This window comes from Pelobates fuscus, chromosome 2 (genome assembly GCF_036172605.1).
Source record: "Pelobates fuscus isolate aPelFus1 chromosome 2, aPelFus1.pri, whole genome shotgun sequence".
Lineage (NCBI taxonomy): Eukaryota > Metazoa > Chordata > Amphibia > Anura > Pelobatidae > Pelobates > Pelobates fuscus.
Genome location: NC_086318.1, coordinates 218,524,532 through 218,545,995, shown reverse-complemented (window position 1 = coordinate 218,545,995; position 21,464 = coordinate 218,524,532). Strand labels below are relative to the sequence as shown.

Below are 21,464 nucleotides of genomic sequence, written 5' to 3'. Positions count from 1 at the left end.
ATTTGCAAAATAAATTAAAAAGTATGCTTTACACAGCGTATAAGGGTGATGTCACAGCACAACGGGAATCTAACAGGGGGAGAGGTGGAAGTCATCCTCCTCCTCCCACGACCACGCCGGCAAGGACAGGACACTTTAAAGATGTGTTGTTGATGGAGGACATGCGGACCTTTTTAAGTCCTACGCATCGCCACAGCCCTTCGGGATCCACCCTCAGAGAGCGACTCGACCGACAGGTAGCAGACTACCTCGCCTTAACTGCAGATATCGACACTCTGAGGAGCGATGAACCCCTTGACTACTGGGTGTGCAGGCTTGACCTGTGGCCTGAGCTATCCCAATTTGCGATAGAACTTCTGGCCTGCCCCGCTTCAAGTGTCCTGTCAGAAAGGACCTTCAGTGCAGCAGGAGGTATTGTCACTGAGAAAAGAAGTCGCCTAGGTCAAAAAAGTCTAGATTACCTCACCTTTATTAAGATGAATGAGGGATGGATCCCGAAGGGACTGACACTGGGTGATACATTTGATTAAAAAAGGCCTGATGAGATGAGCTGCCTTGGGCTAAAAATGGTCCACACGCTGCTGTATTTTAGCTCTGAATGACGTTTGACTTGCGTGACTTATCCGCCACCAACTAGGGTTCAAGCCGCCATGTTTTAGGGCACTTTCTGCCTGTGAAACAAACATCATTTTTTCTGGCCGCTGCTACAGCAGCGGCTGCAACAATACCAAATTTTTCAGGCATGTGTACATGCCTAATTTTTAGGCCCACTGGTGCAGCACTGTGGCTTCAAAAACCAAACCAAAAAAAAATCCTCCAAGATGGCACCAATATACCAGTGGTCTAAGCATCTTCCAACCTTGGCCTAAAAAGGGGAGGTGATTCCACAATTAAAAATCGCTGCCATATACACGTCCACTGATAGGAGACGCGGAAGGTATTAAACTGATCAGAACAATACTAAACTCACCACTCCTATCTGGTGGCACATTAGCTTGCCCGCGCAGTGCCCAAAATTTAAAGTAAGAGGACTGACCAAGTATCTTCTTCCATCTCCCTGTTACATAAATCACTGCCATATCCATAGAAATTGTACATAATATCCAGGAGAGTTTTACAGGGCCAAATCTTGTCGCCTGTTGAAAGAGGTGACCTTGCTCGGGTCCCAGGTGTGCGGTTCCTAAAATGGCTGCCATATACACGTCCACTGATAGGAGACGCGGAAGGTATTAAACTGATATGAACATTTACTAAACTCACCACTCCGAGTGCTGTTATTTATTTAAATTTTTTGTGGTGAGGCTTTACAGGACAGAGTGCTTCTCCACGGGACATGTCAACTCGCGGGCAGTTGGCTCATCAAGGAACCAGAGCAGCTTGAACGAGGTGACCTTGCTCGGGTCCCAGGTGTGCGGTTCCTAAAATGGCTGCCATATACACGTCCACTGATAGGAGACGCGGAAGGTATTAAACTGATATGAACAATACTCCACTCCTATCAGTAGGTCCCCCCCATTGTGATTTATGCCCCCCACCCACCGCGCAGGGATGGGGGCCCGGGGGGAGGAAAGTAGGTCCCCCCCATTGTTATTTATGGCCCCTACCCACCGCGCAGGGGTGGGGGCGGACAGTAGGTCACCCCATTGTGATTTATGGCCCCCACCCACCGCGCAGGGGTGGGGGCCGAGGGGGGGAGGACAGTAAGTCCCCCCATTGTGATTTATGGCCCCCACCCACCGCGCAGGGGTTCGGGAGGACAGTAGCTCCCCCCAGTGTGTATCAGGGTCCCTGAGGACAGGTGTTAATCCATACCTGCCAAGTGACCCTATGTAGGGGGAACAGTCTCTATTCTGCTCTGTGTCAGTGTGTATCAGGGGCTTTGAGGACAGGTGTCAATCCATACCTGCCAAGTGACCCTATGTAGGGGTAACAGTCTCTATTCTGCTCTGTGTCAGTGTGTATCATGGTCTCTGTGGACGGGGAACAGTCTCTATTCTGCTATGTGTCAGTGTGCATCAGGGGCTTTGAGGACAGGTGTCAATCCATACCTGCCAAGTGACCCTATGTAGGAGGAACAGTCCCTATTCTGCTCTGTGTCAGTGCGTATCAGGGGCTTTGAGGACAGGTGTCAATCCATATCTGCCAAGTGACCCTATGTAGGGGGAACAGTCTCTATTCTGCTCTGTGTGAGGAGGAGGAACGGGAAATGAGTATCTCGGCATCCAACCTTGTGCAAATGGGGTCTTTCATGCTGTCGTGCCTGTTGAGGGACCCTTGTATAAAAAGGCTGAAGGAGAACGACCTGTGCTGGGTGTCCACGCTACTAGACCCCCGGTCTCTATTCTGCTCTGTGTCAGTGTGTATCAGGGATCATTAGGATAGGTGTCAATCCATATCTGCCAAGTGACCCTATGTAGGGGGAACAGTCCCTATTCTGCTCTGTGTCAGTGTGTATCAGGGGTTTTGAGGACAGGTGTCAATCCATATCTGCCAAGTGACCCTATGTAGGGGGAACAGTCCCTATTCTGCTCTGTGTCCGTGTGCATCAGGGTCTCTGAGGACAGGTGTTAATCCATATGTCAAGGTGTCAATATGTCATATATCAGGTGTCAATCCATATCCATTGTGATTTAGGAATGTTAGGTGATTTCTGCCCTTTATGGATTAAAAGCAGACTCTGCATCAACTGTGTAATTTTCCATGGGAGTTTTGCCATGGATCCCCCTCCGGCATGCCACAGTCCAGGTGTTATTCCCCTTGAAACAACTTTTCCATCACTTTTGTGGCCAGAAAGAGTCCCTGTTGGTTTTAAAATTCGCCTGCCCATTGAAGTCAATGGCGGTTCGCGCGGTTCGCCGGTTCGCGAACATTTGAGGAAGTTCGCGTTCGCCATTCGCGAACCGAAAGTTTCGGGTTCGCGACAACACTGGTGATGAATCCTTGTTCAATATACTTGGAGTGTGGGCAGAGAATAACCCACCAGGACTTGCTTGTAATATCCCACCAATTCGTATCGAACTAAAGCTTGGGGTTTATCCAGTAAGCCTGAGACAATATCACATTCCACAAAAGGCCAAGAAGAACATACAATCTTATTTGGATAAGTTCATAAGGTATGGTATCCTAAAATTCTGTACTTCCCCCTGGAACACCCCATTGTTGCCTGTTCAAAAGCCCGGTACAGATGAGTATCGCCCTGTGCAGGACTTGAGAGCAGTCAATGATGCGGTAGTAAGTATACATCCAGTTGTGCCCAATCCATATAACCTGCTTGCTTTAATTCCGGGCGGGGCTACCTATTTCACTGTTTTGGATCTCAAAGATGCCTTCTTTTGCCTACGAATTGCTGCGGAAAGCCAGTGTATCTTTGCATTCCAATGGGAAAATGCTGTAACGGGCTCGAAACGCCAGATGACTTGGACAAGATTGCCCCAAGGGTTTAAGAATTCACCTACCCTATTTGGATCAGCATTAAGTCAAGACTTACTGGATTTCAAGTCCATCCCAGGAGAATGTGTACTATTACAATACGTAGATGATTTGTTGATAGCGGCAGTTACAAGAGAGATATGTCAGCAAGCAACACATGATCTACTGCACATTCTTTGTAAGGCAGGATACAAGGTGTCCAGGAAGAAAGCCCAGTTGTGTCAGCCAACTGTCAAGTATCTGGGATTCCATATCTCTGAAGGTCAAAGGATAATGGGGCCAGAGAGAAAAGAAGCTGTATGCCAAATACCAATACCCAAGAATAGAAGACAAGTGCGAGAGTTCTTGGGGGCAGCAGGCTTCTGTAGGATATGGATTCCCAGTTATGCGATATTGGCGAAACCTCTTTATGCGGCTATAAAAGGTACAGAACACGATCCCTTCCTGTGGACCCCCGAACATCAAAAGGCATTTGAAGATGTGAAGAAGGCATTGATGAGCGCCCCAGCATTAGGTCTACCTGATCATACACGCCCATTCTACTTATATGTACACGAGCAAAGAAGAATGGCTGTGGGAGTATTGACACAGTACTTGGGATCATGGCAACGACCTGTTGCATATATGTCCAAACAATTGGATGCAGTGGCCAGTGGTCTTCCACCTTGTCTAAGAGCCGTAGCTGCCACCGCCCTGCTTGTAGCCGAAGCTGATAAGCTCACTCTGGGTCAGGAACTCTACGTGCGAGTCCCACACGCAGTACAGACGTTGCTAGACTATAAAGGCAATCATTGGTTTAGCAATAGCCGCATGACTAAGTATCAAGCTATGTTATGTGAAAACCCGAGAGTGCATCTAGAGACTGTTAATACCTTGAATCCAGCTACCCTTTTGCCACAACCTACTGAAAGTCAACATGATTGCCTGGAGGTGATGGATGAAGTGTTTTCAAGTAGGCCGGACCTTTGTGATTTTCCCATCCAGAACCCTGATGTCCAGTACTATACGGACGGCAGTAGTTATGTGAAAGAAGGGATTAGCTATGCAGAATATGCAGTGACAACCATAGACAAGGTGATAGAAGCTCGGCCATTGTCAAAAGGAACATCGGCACAGAAGGCAGAACTAATCGCACTCACACGAGCGTTACAATTGGCTGAAGGTTTGAGGGTGAAAATCTACACGGACTCCAAGTATGCGTTTTTAACCACTCATGCCCATGGAGCTTTGTATAAAGAAAGAGGACTACTAAACTCAGAGGGTAAAGAAATCAAGTACGCAGCTGAGATATTACAACTACTGGAAGCCGTGTGGGAACCGAAAGAAGTTGGTATCATACATTGTCAAGCGCATCTGAAAGGTGATGGTGACGTAACAAAAGGAAATCGGATGGCAGATAATGCAGCCAAGCGTGCCGCTGAATCAGGAAAACAGGAGTATGTGGAACGTATAGCTGCTCTCATACCGACCCCTCTGTCTCAATGGACTCCAGTTTATACAGCTCAAGAAGAAGAGTGGTTAAAGACTTAAGCTGGGAAGTACCTGGAGAACAATTGGTATCAGTTAGAAGATGGAAGAATAGTTATTCCAGCATCGCTAGCCGAAGAAATTGTCCAAAATTATCATAACGGGACACATTTCGGAAGAGATAGCATGGAAGAATCTCTTAGTAAGCATTTCTACATACCAAGATTGTCCAACTTGACCCAAGCCATTGTACGAAGATGTGTGATATGTGCCAGGAACAACGCAAGGCAAAGTCCAGTGAAACCACCGGGAGTCCAGTATATGGGAGGACTCCCTATGTCCGATCTCCAAATAGACTATACGGTAATGCCTAAATCCGGCGGACATCGCTACCTACTAGTAGTTGTGTGTACCTACTCAGGTTGGGTAGAAGCATGTCCTACTCGTACAGAGAAAGCAGGAGAAGTGCGATTCCTGTTGCGAGAAATAATACCCCGATATGGACTACAATGCTCTATAGGATCGGATAATGGTCCAGCCTTTGTTCACCAGTGCCTACAACAACTGACTCATATGCTTGGTATTAAGTGGAAACTTCATACGGCATATAGGCCTCAGAGTTCTGGGAAAGTGGAAAGGATGAACAGAACTATTAAGAACCAATTGGCAAAGATGTGTCAAGAAACTCAACTTAAATGGAATGTTCTTTTGCCAATAGCTCTGTTACGCATTCGTAGTACACCTACCAGAAGGATGGGTCTCTCACCTTTTGAAATTATGTATGGGCGTCCACCTCCTGTACTTGGTAACCTAAGGGGGGATTTGAGTCAGTTGGGAGAAGGAATTACCCGGCAGCAGGTTGTAGAGTTGGGTAAAACTATGGAGGAGGTACAGAAATGGGTACAAGATAGATTACCTGTGAATATTTATCCACCTGTCCATTGTTATCATCCAGGAGATCAAGTTTGGATAAAGGAGTGGAACAGTGTACCGTTGGGGCCAAAGTGGAGGGGTCCTTATGTTGTTCTTTTGTCTACCCCTACAGCTATATAGGTGGCTGAAGTGACTCAGTGGATTCATCACTCCAGGGTTAAACCAGCAGCAGTAGATTATTGGCAAGCTACACCAGATCCAGAGAATCCCTGCAAGATCCGGTTAAAGCGTGTAACTCAGTCGGAGTGACGAGGAGATATGGGGACTTCAAGAGTAATCAAAGAGATCAGCAAGTAGGTGTTTTGACGGCCATAATAAAGCCTGATCACCTACCCACGTTACATAGCCAGAGTATCTTGAAGGGACCTCTGTGAAGGGAAGAGAGGACTTGAAGGACTCCATTCCTTGCAGCCCTTACATCCTGGAAGCTGAGGTGCCATCGCACGGTCGAAGAATGAGGACAAAGATGTCAGGAGTGATGTGTTTTATAATGTATATATGTGTGGTTTTAATTATTCAGGAAGGTAGAGGTACCGATACACCTGGCTGTGAGGTTTGCATTAAGACTACAAAAACAGGTAATCATATTTCCCAGACCCTTATTTGGCATTCACAATATGAGTGTAAATGATATTATCTAAGTGTAGATACTTAGGTATAGATTATAGTGTATGCCATTTAGAAGTGTTTTAGTCCAGAGTATCAACCCCGTACAATTTGGTTGACCCTTCGGAATGGAGACTCACAGGGGACCCTAATAAATAAGACAATACTAGAAACCGTACATTCTTCGGGTGTTCTGCTATTTGATGCATGTAAGGCGATATCAAGTGGTAGAAAACCGTGGAATGTATGCGGAGATCTTAAATGGGAAAGAACGTATGGGTCTAATGATAAGTATATTTGCCCCAGTAGTAAGAACAAGTGTATAGATCCAAAATGCCCAAATAAGAATTATAATTATTGTCCATATTGGTCTTGTGTAGGGTGGGCAACTTGGGGACAGACAGTAGATAAGGATATGATTGTTACTAAGTTGCCTACCAAACCATATTGTAAGTCTATGGAGTGTAACCTAGTCCATATACTTATTAATAATCCTGAACAGTTTATAGATAGGTTCGGAAACTTATTTGGGTTCCAGATATATGGGACAGGTTTGGATCCTGGGACAATATTATTTATAGGGATAGAGACCAATACTGTGGCAGCCCAGACTCATCAGGTTTTCCATTCTTTCTATGAGGAGATGAGTGTAGAGAATAAGATCCCCCATAATGCTAAGAACTTGTTTATTGATCTAGCCGAGAGTATTGCCTTAATTGTCTTAATTGTAACCAACTGCTATGTGTGTGGAGGTACTAATATGGGAGACCAATGGCCCTGGGAAGCAAAGGAGGTAATGTATTCCGGTTCTGAGACAATTGAACAGATAACATCTTCTCAAGCTGATTATCAAATGAGTGTTAGAGGTAAATCTGAGTGGCGATTAAAGACCTCCATTATAGGTTATGTTTGCATAGCAAGGAAAGGAATAATGTTTAATACATCTGTAGGAGAATTGACTTGTCTAGGGCAAAAAGCTTATGATGATGATACAAAGAATACAACTTGGTGGTCAGTTTCAAATGTCTCAGAACCACCTAACCCATTTGCAAGTTATACCAATTTAAAGGATGTGTGGTTTGACCTGTTACATCTAGTTGGAATGCCCCAGCAAATTTGTACTGGATCTGTGGTAAGAAAGCCTATTCGGAGTTACCACAGGACTGGGAAGGGGCATGTGTGTTAGGTATGCTCAAACCATCCTTCTTCTTGTTGCCTATTGAAACAGGAGAGACTTTGTTCAATTGTCTCAGAACCGGAATACATTACCTCCTTTGCTTCCCAGGGCCATTGGTCTCCCATATTAGTACCTCCACACACATAGCAGTTGGTTACAATTAAGACAATTAAGGCAATACTCTCGGCTAGATCAATAAACAAGTTCTTAGCATTATGGGGGATCTTATTCTCTATATGATGTGAATCATAGAAAGAAAAGGGGACCCCTAGAGATAGGTACCTGGGAAGATAATGAGTGGCCTCCCCAGCGTATTATAGATTATTATGGGCCAGCTACGTGGGCAGAGGATGGTACTTTTGGATATAGAACCCCAATATATATGCTCAACCGTATTATAAGGTTACAGGCAGTGGTTGAGATAATTACCAATGAAACATCGCAAGCGCTCAATCTCCTAGCGAAACATAATACTAGGATGAGGACAGCCGTTTACCAAAATAGATTAGCCTTGGATTACCTATTGGCAGTAGAGGGAGGTGTATGTGGGAAGTTTTAACCTAAGCAATTGTTGTCTTCAAATAGATGATGAAGGGCAAGCAATAGCTGAGCTTACTAGCCATATGGTTAAACTAGCGCATGTGCCTACCCAGGTATGGAAAGGGTATAATTCAAGTAGTTGGTTTGGTAACTGGTATGAGCTGTTTGGAGGCATTGGTAGGTGGAGTCATGCTAATCCTGATGCTGTGCCTTCTCCTACCATGTCTGATTCCTTTGGTAGTTAGGTCTGTGCAGAGCATTATAGAGAATATAGCAGAGAGAAAGGCTGCTGCACAGATAATGGCTATATATAGGTATGAGGCTCTAAATCAGGGAGAACTAGTACAGGAAGAGGAATGTTGAGGGATTCATATCGTTAGGGAGTCGCAAAGTCTGGTCTTGTTCATAGCAACCTGAGGTGTAAGCAAACTATGGTTAAGTGATGCATCTGGAATTGTGAAATATCAGAAGCATCAAAGGGGGGAATGTGGTGGAATCTCGGTAAAAATAAATTTAGTAGGCCGAGATTTCCACGTGGCATATGTGTATGTTGGTGTATCAGTTAGTCAGTTACACGTAGCTAAGATACAATCAACAGTGTACTGAGCAAGTGTAGGAATGTGCTGGGCAAGCCATGTGGTCAAACAGGAATTTAGTCTCTATTCGGTTGATGGATAAGAGTATGTGTAGGTTGAACTGATTATGGGAGGAGCTACATGCCTATATAAGGGACCTACACTGTATGATCAGGGCTCAGACTTTGCTGTTTTTTGGTGACATTAGTCCCTCTGAGTCCCGGTCGGTGAATCGAATAAAGAATCTCTTCCTTCCTGAAGAAACCTGTGTCGATCTCTCTGTGCTTGGCTTCCGTCAGTTTCTCCGGTATCAATACCATATCTATGCGTTATGCAATGTGTTGAATTCAATTAATCGTAGGTATATTTGGGCTCGCAGGCCCGCAGTATTGTTGGACGCGCAGGTCCCTTAGGAAACATAAGCAGGCAACAGTGTGTACTTCCCATATGTTGTGTGTGGGTTAATTACGGTTCGTCTGTGTGTTTGTGTTCCACGGTGTTTCCACCTCCTGGGGAGGAGTGGTGTGTTGTCAGAGTTTGGGTCTCGTTCCTGTTCATGTGCTGTTGGCTATGTGTGTCTTATCGAGTTGCACTGCATGTCTGCTGCAATAGGTGAATTGAAGTGTGTCCAGGTATCTACCGTGTTGGGTATATGCGGTATGTTAGGATAGCGTATGACATTTCGTTTGTTAGTGGTGTCTGTTTTTAGTTGCGCATTGGAGCTTCAGGGTAGTGTAACCGTGGGTTACTAGTCTCATGTCGTTCTCGTTCTAGGTAGTAGTGGGGGGGGGAGGTCAGGGTCTGGCTACGTCTCTGTTTTTAATCCTCTCTCTGTTTTTAATCCTCTCTTGGGCGGTCTCGAGTAGCCATAGTTTCCAAGTCTCTGCGTAAGTCTGGGGTTTGTCCATGACCGTCATGATTAGGTCCTCTATCGCCCTGAGTTCTTCCATCTTGGCGAACCATGCGTCTAACAGGGGTGCTGTCTTTTTCTTCCAGTATTGGGGGAGTACCTGTTTGGCTACATTCAGTATCCTAATCGTCATGGATTTCTTGTATTTTGATCTGGGTACTGTGGTGTGGTGGAGAAGCATTGCCGCCGGTTCCAGGGGAGGGGGTGCGTCCGAGAACATCCCCAATATTTCGTGAATGCCCTGCCAGTATGGTCTAATTACCTCACAGTCCCACCAAATGTGTAGTGCAGTTCCCGTTTCCCTCTCGCACCTCCAGCAGAGGCTAGTGTGTTCTGGGTCTATGTTGTGGAGGAGGTGTGGGGTGCGGTACCAGTTTGTCAGGATTTTAAATGCCGTCTCTTGGGTCTTGCTGTGTGTCGAGCAGTGGTGAGTGAGGTAGCAGATCTGCTCCCACTCTGCGTCAGTGAACGTTCTATTCAGTGCCGTTTCCCATTTCCCCATAAAGAGGGGATTAACCGTGGGTGTCTCCATCTGCAGCATCGTGTATAAGAAGGAGACTCCGTGTGGTAATGGGTCTGGGTTGTTGCTTAGTGTCTCGAATGTTGTGCGGTCTCTGGTGAGTGCGGTCCCCTGTGGTAGGGTGTGCACGAAGGCGGTGAGTTGTGCGTGTTTGAACCTGTGCAGGAAAGTGGGTGTCACGTCTCCTAGCATGTTCGTCAGTGGTTTGCACTTGCCGTTGGTGGTTATGTGGTGTAGCCTCGGGATCGAGGTCTGGAGGATGTCCTGAAATTCTTTAGGGTCGAGACCCGGCGTGAAGTCGGGGTTGTGTATCAGTGGTGTCAAGGGGGAGGGGTAAGGCGCTAAGCTGTGTGTCTTTGACGCTTTGCGCCATACTTCCAAGGTGTGTTTGGTGTATGGGGACATGGCTCGATTTCCCGGGTCCTTCCTGCCCCATGGCATGGCTGCTAGTGGCATGGTTGCCTCTGATTCTTCTGCCACTTTCCATAGTTTATGGACCCCGCTCTTCGTCCACTCCATCACCCGTAGGAGATGTGTGGCCGTGTGGTATAAGCGGAAGTCCGGCAGTGCTGGGCCCCCCATATCTTTGGATTTCATTAGTGTGGTGGCTTTCAACCTGGGGCGCCTACCGTCCCAGATGTACGTAATCATGGCTGTTTTTAGCGCGGCGAAGAACGCCCCCGGGAGTTTAATGGGGATGGTTTGGAATAAGTATAGTAAACGCGGGAGGAAGTTCATCTTGATGACTTGGACCCTCCCAAGCCACGATATGTGTGGGTGCGCCCAGTCCCTCATGTCTTTTTGGAAGGTAGAGAGTGTGGTGGCGAAGTTAGCTTGGAAGAGGTCCTTGTTGTTTTTGGTTAGCCAGGTTCCCAGGTACCTGATCTTTTGGTCAGCCCATTGGAACGGGAAGCTCTGGCATAGGGGGCCAGCGCGTCTGCTGGGGAAACTGACGTTCAGGATATGGGATTTAGAAAAGTTTATTTTTAGGTTGGAGATCTCTCCAAACTCCTTGAAGGCCTGTTGGATGTTGGGCAGGGATATTTCTGGGTTGGTGACAAAGAACAGCAGATCGTCTGCGAAGGCGGCCACTTTGTGCTGGACGTCGCCCGTCGTGATTCCGGTGATGTTACTGTTCTGTCTGATGTGTGTCAGGAATGGTTCCAGGGCTAGGACGAACAGCAGAGGGGATAAGGGGCATCCCTGTCTGGTGCCGTTGCGTATTGCAAGTTCGGGGGTCAGTGCTCCGTTTACAAGGACGTGTGCCGTTGGCGTTTGGTATAGGGCGGTTATCCACCTCATCATGTGTGTTCCCAGTCCCGTGTGTGCCAGGGTGTCAAAGAGATATGTCCAACCCACTCTGTCGAAGGCCTTCTCCGCGTCTGTGGACAGCAAGAGGAGGCCCCCGGCTCTCGCCCCCATGCCGTGCATAAGGGTGAGTGCTCGGGTAGTGTTGTCCCTAGCTTCGCGGCCCCCCACCTGATCTGGATGGACCAGTCTGGGGATGTGTGATTGGAGCCGCGTCGCCAGGAGCCGCGTCGCCAGGATCTTTGCGAGGAGTTTGACATCGCAGTTAATGAGGGAGATGTAGTTCCCGCAATGCTCCCCGTCCTTGCCTTCTTTGGGGATTATGGTGATGTGAGCCGTCAGGGCTTGCTTGGGGATGCTTTGGCCTTCCCTCACCGCGTTGAATGATTCAAACAGCGGTGGGTATAGACTGTCCGCGAAGGTTTTGTAGTACTTCAGTGGGAGGCCGTCAGGGCCCGGGCTCTTACCCGGTTTAGTTTGTTTGATCGCCAGTGCCAGTTCTTCTAGCATTATTGGGTCGTCTAGCAGCAGTGATGTGTCTCTATCTATAGTCGGGGATGGGTGTGTGTTAAGGTACGTGGGTATTTTGTCTCGTAGTCGTGTTTTCGCCCTCTCTGTGTGTGGTTGCGGTAGGGAGTATAGGTCGGCGTAGTATGTCCGTATTGCGGTTAGTATGTGGGTCGGGAGGCGGTGAAGTTTGTCGCTTTTGTCCCTGATTCTTTCTATGTATGTAAGCTGCCTTTTTTTAGCTAGCATGTTGGCTAAGAGTTTTCCGCTTTCATTCCCCTGTAGGGAGAAGAAAGCTTTGTGTCTTATTGCGTCTCTTTGGAACTTAGAGTGTAGCAGCGAGGTTAACTCTCGTCGTAGCTGTAGGAGTCGTGTCTGGTGGGTGTGGTGTGGCGTGTGTTTGTTGAGGTCTTCCTCACTTTGGGTGTCCATCAGGATCTGGGTTAGACGGGCTTCGGATTGTTTCTTAAGTAAGGCTCCCTGCTGTATAAAGTGACCAGTATCACGCATTTGTGGGCTTCCCATCTAGTCGTCGGGGTCGTCTGTGTTGGAGGGTTGTCTAGGAAATAGTCCCTGAGTTTTTCCCCTATGTGTTTCGTTAGGTCAGTTCTGGCCAGGAGATACGTTGAGTCTCCATTTAGTAATGGTGGGTCGGTACAGTGGGGATTTTAGGTGAAGGGTTACGGGTGCGTGGTCCGACCACGTCGACACTCCTATCGTTGCGTCCATTACTAGGGGAAGAGCATGCTGTGTGGTGTAGAAGTGGTCAATTCTAGTGTACGTTTGGTGTGGGTGGGAGAAGTACGTGAAGTCTTTTTCGTCTGGGTGGTGGGCTCTCCAGCAGTCGATCAGCCTGTATTTCCGTAGGAGTGTCTTGAGGGAGTGTAGCTGTTGCGTCGGGGTGTGGGATGTGCCTGTGGAGCAGTCCCAAGTTTGGTCTAGCGTGATGTTAAAGTCCCCCCCTAGAATCAAGGTCCCTTCAGCGAAAGCGTGCAATTTGCGTAGCGGTCGGTGAAGGAAGCGGCACTGTTTTCTATTGGGAGCGTATATGGTTGCGAATGTGTAAGATTGTCCAGCAATTTTGCCTTTGAGGAATAGGTATCTGCCCTCCTCGTCTGTTAGGCACCCCCCCTCCTGTAACGGCACTCGCTTGTTCACTAGGATGGCGGTACTTGCCGTTAGAGGTACTCATTAGTCCAGTTTGCCGGCATCGACGGCTCTAGTCCCGTACCACCCCAGTGCTTGGGGGGTCTAGTGGTGCGGCGGCGTGGCCCGTCTGGGGGGGTCACATTGCGCCATTAGTCTATGCCATATCTTTTGGCTCCTTGCGTGTGTCGTGTCGGATAGTGTCTCTGGGAAACACGTGGCAGGGGGAGCGCAGGGGGGTCGTGCTGCGTTAGGCCAAATCCTTCTCAGTGTCTAGTCCCGGGTAGCAGACGCTCGGATCAGTTATCGTGTTGTTCCCGACGGCCTTATGGCTTGCTGTCGGGGTCTCCTCACTTGTTGTTGTGTTGGGGCTGGAGGGTTCGGCCCCTGTGGAAAGGAATAGAAGTTCAGCGGGTCGGGCCAGGTCATTTGGATCGGCGTGAGGTGTAGCTCCTTTAAGAGGTCTTCCATGCCCCCTTCGCTTTTCACTGTGAAAGGGCCGTTCTGAGTGGTTGCTTGCAGTCCCGTGGGGAAGTTCCACCTGTACCTGACTTTGTTGGCTTGTAGTGCCCGCGTGAGGGGGCGCATCGCTCTCCGGTAGGCAAGTGTCGCTGGCGATAAGTCTGGGTACAGTTGTACCTCGACTCCGTTAGTGAGCACCTGTTTGGCGTCCCTGGCTCTGTGCAGGATGTCCTCCTTGGTTTGAAAGTGAGCAAGGCAGCAGATGACGTCCCTGGGGGGGGCATCTGGAGGCCCTTTCGGTCTGAGGGCTCTATGTGCCCTAACAAAGTCTATGTGTGTAGTTGCCGGCCTGCCGAGGAGGTTATTAAATAATTCAGTTAGGGTGTCCCTGATCGGGGTAGCTTGGTCAAGTTCCTCTGGCATACCTCTTATTCTTATGTTTTGCCTCCGTCCGCGGTTGTCCAGGTCTTCCACGTGCTGTGCCATCTGGCGGAGTTGGACTCCTTGTTGCTGGAGCATGCACGTGTTCGCGGTCTGCGCCGCTGCCATGTGGTCGCAGTCGGCTTCTAATTGGGCTACTTTCTGCTGGGTGCCCTGGATGTCTGCCCGCAGGGTGCGCAGTTCCTCAGAGAGGGACTTATGGAGGGCGGCGTGGGCCTCCTTCAAGTCTGCCTTGGTCGTCAGGTTTCGGATCAGCTCGATCCATTCTGGCTGAGGGTGTTGGGAGTGGGGTCCACCGCGCTGGTCGTCATGCGGTGAGGGTGGGCGGGAGAGGCCCGAGGCCTCCGAGTCATTGGAGGCCAGAGATGCCAGTTCGGCCAGCGGCAAAAGGAACTGCCGCATGGCAGAGTGCTGTATCCCCTTACGTGTGCTGGAGGGCTGGTTAGCCTGTGATGTCCGGTGAGTTTTTCCCATTTTGTCGGTCTGGAGTGCTGGTTAGGCGAGGATTTGTGCAGAGCCTGTGGGGAGCTCCCGGTTTACGCCGCCATCATGCTCGGCGTCCAAGCCACGCCCCGATAATGACTCCTTTATACATATTCTAATTTTAGAAAAGTCAGTTTGTTTTTTAAAGTCTAAAACTTTTGTAGATTAGTAGATTATCTAACTCTTCTATTTGTCCTTGGGGCCTATAAATCACACCTACACGAGTTACTGTGTGATTACCAAATTCTAACGTAACCCAAACGGACTCTATATTCACCTCACTAACTTTTTATTACGCTAGATTGTATGCTATCCTTCACATACAGGGCCACCCATGGGGAATGGTGCTCTTTCAGCAGTGAAAGCATCTTTGGAAGCTAACTCCATGATACTGGCAAGTTCAGTAGCTTTTTGAAGTATCAAATCAGGTACTGTGAGTAAGTGTTTCTGTATGGCGGGGTCATTAAGCCCCATACCAAACATTGCGGAGAGCGGTCTGTAAGTCTCCAAACTGACATGTAGCAGCCAGGGGAGGGCTGGCAGCCTTAGGCCTAGGGGGAAAAACCAGTCAAGTGGCCCATTGCACCACCAAATCAGTGCAATGGTGCCCACCTTTTCCTGGTTTTATAACGGATATTGATGTTATGCTAATCAGTATCTCTTTACCATACCCGCTCCTTCACGGCTCTGACTTTCAATGTTGTCAGAGCGCAGGCTGAGAATCTCTGAGCCTCTGCTCCGACTCCCTAACTGAGCGACGGAACCACGAGGGAGAGGCTATAATCTGACTGCACCTACCGCTGGTGCGCACCAGTGGACCACCAGCGATCGTTTAAATTGAATATGCTGGTGTACCCAACTTGTGAGCTGTGTTGTCTGCCGGGCACCTCTGTTGTCATGGCACCCTGCGAGACTGCACAGCTTGCACACCCCAACGGCTGGCCCTGCTGACACACACTGATGTTACTACTTAGACATCCCTCAATATTAATACAGACATCAGAGTAAATTTATAAAGATTTGCTTACTGGATTTGTTGTAAGATTAATCATGCCTCCTCCTCTCTCTCTCTACCATGCGCTGCTCTGTAGGCTGGGATGAAGTGAAGAGTAATCACAATCTCCCAGCACAGCGGCACCTGTGGCTGCATGGGGAACAGCTGAATTTGCCGTCCCCCCATGTGACATCACAATGCCCCACCCATATGATCTGCCATATGAACTAACGCCAGTGCTGCACACAGTGTGTGTTTACATTAAAAAGCCTGCAGGGACCGGCTATAGACACCAGAACCACTTCATTAAGCTGCAGTCGTTCTGGGGACTATAGTGTCCCTTTAATGTGAGGTAAATTATAGCTTAGTGTCACTAATAATATACTAGATTGCATACTTACAACCAGATGAGGATGATGGGCTGCAGTTTGGCTCCACTGGTCTGGTGTAGAACAGGATTTCTGGAGGCTGTTTGCAACTGTGGTCACAAAATTCAATGTTCTGGGAGAATTGGAAACAGCTCCATTTTTGGGGGGCACCTTACACAGCTCAAGATCTGGGACCCAGGGCCTGACTGTGAGTATGCCCACAAGGCCCACTCATAAGTCCACTTATATGTTCCACCCACCCATGAGTTTGCTCACAGGGAGTGGAGTGTGTAGGGGATGTGTTATGTGTTATTGTAGAGGATCTAATATGTGTGCTTATGGTATGTAGTGTATAGGGATACCAGTTTGTGCAGGTGATGCAGTGTGTTTGTGTGTAGTGGAAGCAGTGTGTATTTGTGTATAAGGGATGTATTGTGTGTTTCTGGTTGTGTGTAAGGGATGCATTGCGTGAATCTGTGTTTATATGCTTAAGGGATGCAAGGTGTGTGTCTGTAAGTGTGTGCATTGAGTGTGTGTAAGAGATGCATTGTGTTTCTGTGTGTATGTAAGAAAAGAAGTGTGTGTGTTTCCATGTGTGTGTAAGGGTTTGCATTGTGTGTTTCTATGTATGTGTGCAAAGGATGCATTGTCTTTGTGTGTAAGGGTTGCATTGTGTGTGTGTAATGGATGCATTGTGTTTTTCTCTGTGTGTAAGGGAAGCATGTTGTGTTTCTGTGTGTGTAGGGATGAATTGTGTGTTTCTCTGTGTGTAGGGATGCATTGTGTGTTTCTGTGTATGTATAGGGATGCATTTTGTGTGTGTGTGTGTGTGTGCACGTAGTGTGAAAGAGCTCCCTGTCTTGCCCCCTGTGCTATAGAGCCGTCCCTTCTGTCCCTTAGAGCTCTCCCCTGTCTCTTAGTGGTCTCTCCTCTCCCCCCTCCCTGTGTTCTCCTCACCTTCCCCCTCCCTGTGTTCTTCTCACCCCCTCTCCTCCCTGTGTCCTCCTCACCTCCCCCTCCCTGTGTTCTTCTTACCCCCTCTCCTCCCTGTGTTCTTCTTACTCCCCCTTGTTCTTCTTACCCCCTTCTTCTTCTTACTCCCCCCTCCTGTTACTCCCCCCTCCACTTACTCTCTCCCCCTTCACTTGCTCTCCCCATCTTCACTTACTCCCCCATCTTCACTTACTCCCCCCTCCACTTACTCTCTCCCCCTTCACTTGCTCTCCCCATCTTCACTTACTCCCCCATCTTCACTTACTCCCCCCTCCTTCACTTACTCTCTCCCCCTCCCCCTCATCACTTACTCTCTCCCCCTCCTTCCTTTACTCTCCCCTCCCCCTCCACTTATTCTCCCCCCTCCTTCACTTACTCTCCCCTCTCCTTCTTCACTTACTCTCCCTCCCTTCACTTACTCTCTCTCCCTCCTTCACTTACTCTCTCCCCCCTCCTTCACTTACTCTCCCCCTCCCCCTCCCCCTCCTTCACTTACTCTTCCCCTCCCCCTCCTTCACTTACTCTCCCCCCTCCCCCTCCTTCACTTACTCTCCCCTCTTCACTTACTCTCTCCCCCCTCCTTCACTTACTCTCTCCCCCTCCTTCACTTAGTATCCCACCCTCCTTCACTTAGTCCCCCCCTCCTTCACTTAGTCCCCCCTCCTTCACTTAGTCTCCCCCCTCCTTCACTTAGTCTCCCCCCTCCTTCACTTAGTCTCCCCCTCCTTCACTTAGTCCCCCCCTCCTTCACTTAGTCCCCCCCTCCTTCACTTAGTCCCCCCCTCCTTCACTTAGTCCTCCCCCTCCTTCACTTAGTCCTCCCCCTCCTTCACTTAGCCCTCCCCCCTTCACTTAGTCCTCCCCCCCTCCTTCACTTAGTCCTCCCCCCCTCCTTCACTTAGTCCTCCCCCCCTCCTTCACTTAGTTTTCCCCCCTCCTTCACTTAGTCCTCCCCCCTCCTTCACTTAGTCCTCCCCCTCCTTCACTTAGTCCTCCCCCCGTCATTTAGTCTCCCCCCCTCCTTCACTTAGTCCTCCCCCCTCCTGTTCCGCGCGGAGTTTCTGTTTCCTGTAACCGGCCGGACTGACAGGAAGTGCACACTGAGCGTGCACCTTCCTATCACTCCGGCCGGGCACCGCGGACTGGAGAGCAGCTCGGCCACGCTACAGGGAAGGGGAGGGGAGAAGCTGTGCTGCAGCCGCCTGAGGCTCTTTACAGAGTGCTCAGGCGGCTGCAGTATTTAAAGGGCCGGCCCTGCAGCGGCCGGTCTTAAAATTATTTAGGGTGGCCTGGGGGGCAATTGCCTCCCTGACCCCTGGCCCAGCCCGCCCCTGGTAGCAGCCAACTTAAGTAAGCTAATCAGGTAAGTCTTTATGTCTTCTCCTGTAAGCTGCCTCCTACTGTAGAATATAAAACGTTCTGCAATTTCTAAGGGCTTGGGATTGTAGTGCTCATGTAACTTCTCAATTAACTCAGGCAGGGGTCTAGAGGCCGGCTTATCAAGTGAAATTAGATCTCTGAGTGTGCCATAGGCAGTTTGACCTAACGCTGTGAAGAAAACTGCAACTTGCTTATCTGAAGCATTTGCTTCCATGTAATGCTCCAGGCTCTCCACCCATGAACTCCATAATTCAGTAGCAGCAGGGCCGTCTTTAGCGTGGGGCAAACGGGGCAGCTGCCCCGGGCCTAGTTGCTCCTGGGGGGCCCCAGAGCAGCTGCCCAATGGGCTCCGCAATTTCAGCAGCCCCCATGTACCTGGTGGTGCGGCTGCACAGAGCCACACTGGCCCACCAACTAAGGAGGCCACCCGGGTGACCCATACACTAAGTGCCACCTGGTGACCATGTGTCAGCAAGGGCCCGGTCGGGTGCTGTGACGCTTAAACAGCACGACCGGGCCCCTTCCTGTACTGGCTGGGAGGAAGTGAGTGCCGCGCGTCACTTTCTCCCACCAGAGATAATAGCCGCGCGGGAGGAGGAAGGCAGGGAGGAGGGGAGTTCTTCAAGATAACTCCCCACTGTCTCAGCCTGCCACTGAGCCCAGGGAAACACCCTCCATAGAAAGGTAAGACCCTGAAGGATGGCTAAATGTATGTCAGAATGTTTGTGTGTGTATGTCAGTATGTTTGTGTGTGTATGTCAGTATGTTTGTGTGTATGTATGTCTGTGTGTATGTATGTCAGTATGTCTGTGTGTATATGTCAGTATGTGTGTATGTCAGTATGTCTGTGTGTGTGTGTATGTCAGTATGTCTGTGTGTATGTGTGTATGTCTGTGTGTATATATGTGTGTGTATGTCAGTATGTCTGTGTATGACAGACATACTGACATACACACAGACATATACACACACAGACATACTGACACACATACACACACACACAGACATACTGACATACACACAGACATACTAACATACACACAGACATACTGACATACACACACACAGACATACACACACAGACATACTGACATACATACACACAGACATACATACTGACATACACACACACACAGAGACATACTGTGTGTGTATATGCCTGTGTGTGTATGTCAGTATGTCTCAGTGTGTGTCAGTGTGTGTGTGTTTGTCAGTATGTCTGTGTATGTCAATATGTCTGCCAGTGTATGTGTCTGTGTGTGTGTCAGTATATCTGTCAGTGTATGTGTCTGTGTGTATGTATGTATGTATGTGTGTCTGTGTGTGTATCAGTATGTCTTAATGTGTGTCAATATGTCTGCCAGTGTATGTGTCTGTGTGTGTGTCAGTATATCTGTCAGTGTATGTGTCTGTGTGTATGTATGTATGTATGTGTGTCTGTGTGTGTATCAGTATGTCTTAATGTGTGTCAATATGTTTGCCAGTATATATTTGTGTGTCAGTGTATGTGTGTGTCAGTATGTATCTGCGAATGTTTTAATATGTCTGTCTGTGTATGTGTCAGTATGTCTGTCAGTGTGATTGGGGGTTGGGCGTAATGGTGGAGGGAGAGCGCAGGGACAGGGCCCAGGGGCCCAAGAAAATACTTTGCCCAGGGTCCTATTGCTATTATAGACGGCCATGAGTAGCAGGTTCAAAAGGCTAAATAGAGCCTATTAATGCCATGTGTGTTACAATCCACAATCCTCATCGCCACTGTTATGTCCCAAAGTGTGGGATGGTGCTTAAATATTGAATGTGATGTTGCGAGTGTTTATTCAATAAATTATACACACTGGCATGAGGTTTCAAATCCAGAGGCAGTGTATTACTTACTGTATACAGGATGAGTCAATGCAATGCTTTCTTACTAAACACACTTTACAGTTTCCTAACCTATCCCATTGTCTCAGTGTCTTCCCAAGTTGGCTGACTTCAGTTAACCAACAAGATGGCTGCTGCTTCCAGATGACCAACACATCCTCCTTCTCCCAGCATGCACTGCAACAGGAAAAAAGGGGAGATTCATAATGCCACTCCCAACCTGGGAAAACTCTGAGACAGACAGTGAGTCTGTTTAAACATCACAGTCAGGATACCAGAAATACATAAAGCCAAATACAAGCCAAGGTCAATATCATAATTTCAAGAGAAACTTCCTATAAGCACTAACGTGTATCAGGTCAGAATTCACGGTACGGCAATGAATACAGGCCCAAATTAGCATTATATAGGCTAACAATGTTTCTGATTGGTCCACGTCATCTCTGAGAGTCCAAAACGATTAATCATTGGGTCGCTTGGATGATGTGGTCATTTGAACAGTGGGTGTGACATAACAACATTTAATTTATAAAAGAGGCAACATCCAAATCGGCAGCGTCTATGATAATACAGGGAAGAAAACGTCTGCATGAACCAGAAGAGGAAGGATGAATGGTAAGTATGATGTATTCCCTGTTCGGGCCACGCGACCTGAGGAGGGAAGCAGCGCAGCCATGCTCAAAGACGGGGCAACAGACTTATGCCACATCAGGGAGATTAGGAATTTAGCAGTGTTTAAGATTTGAATGGTCATTGATACGCAGAAGTCGCCACTGAGGTATGGTGGAGAAGGAAGGATGCTGGACGAAAAGGAGGGGGAGTAATACATTTTAATTGCTTAACAAAGTAAGGCCTATGTGTGGCGAAACCAGCTTCGCCACTGGGAACTGGAGAGGCCTGGCTGCTAGCCTCCTGCCCTGCGACTACGGCCCATGGACATATTGCTCTATAAACACTATATTTGGGCATGTAATAATTTATATTGCTGCTACTGGCCCTTTAAAATCAGCAATGGACATATTGGGACTTTTGGGACTAATGTCCCTTTAAGACTTTGTAACATATCACAGTAATACTGTCTTAAATATTATGTAGGTATTTATGTGTTCAGTTAAACTGGGGATATGTAGAAATGTGTGTTTTATGTGTTAAATGTATCAGTATGTAAGTTTATGTCTTTTACTGTCTTTTTGCAACCATGTGGTTAATGGAGTCTGCCTCTAGTCCTGGATAATTAGATTTCTTCTCCAATTATCTCCAGGGCAGAAGGGAGGAAGCCAGGATGCATTGTGGGGATGTTTTACTTTTACTGTTTGAGCCAGGGGGAATAAAAGATACTTTTAGTAACTTTTAAACCCCTGG

At 48.2% G+C, this 21,464-nt stretch overlaps 1 non-coding gene across 1 annotated transcript; it reads left to right on the top strand.

Moving 5' to 3' along the window:
- The first annotated feature begins 19,124 nt into the window (after nucleotides 1-19,124).
- Nucleotides 19,125-19,229, top strand: LOC134593889 (small nucleolar RNA SNORA23). The gene has a single exon (XR_010090301.1). It is a non-coding gene; the product is annotated as a small nucleolar RNA SNORA23 (small nucleolar RNA).
- The last annotated feature ends 2,235 nt before the right edge of the window (nucleotides 19,230-21,464 follow it).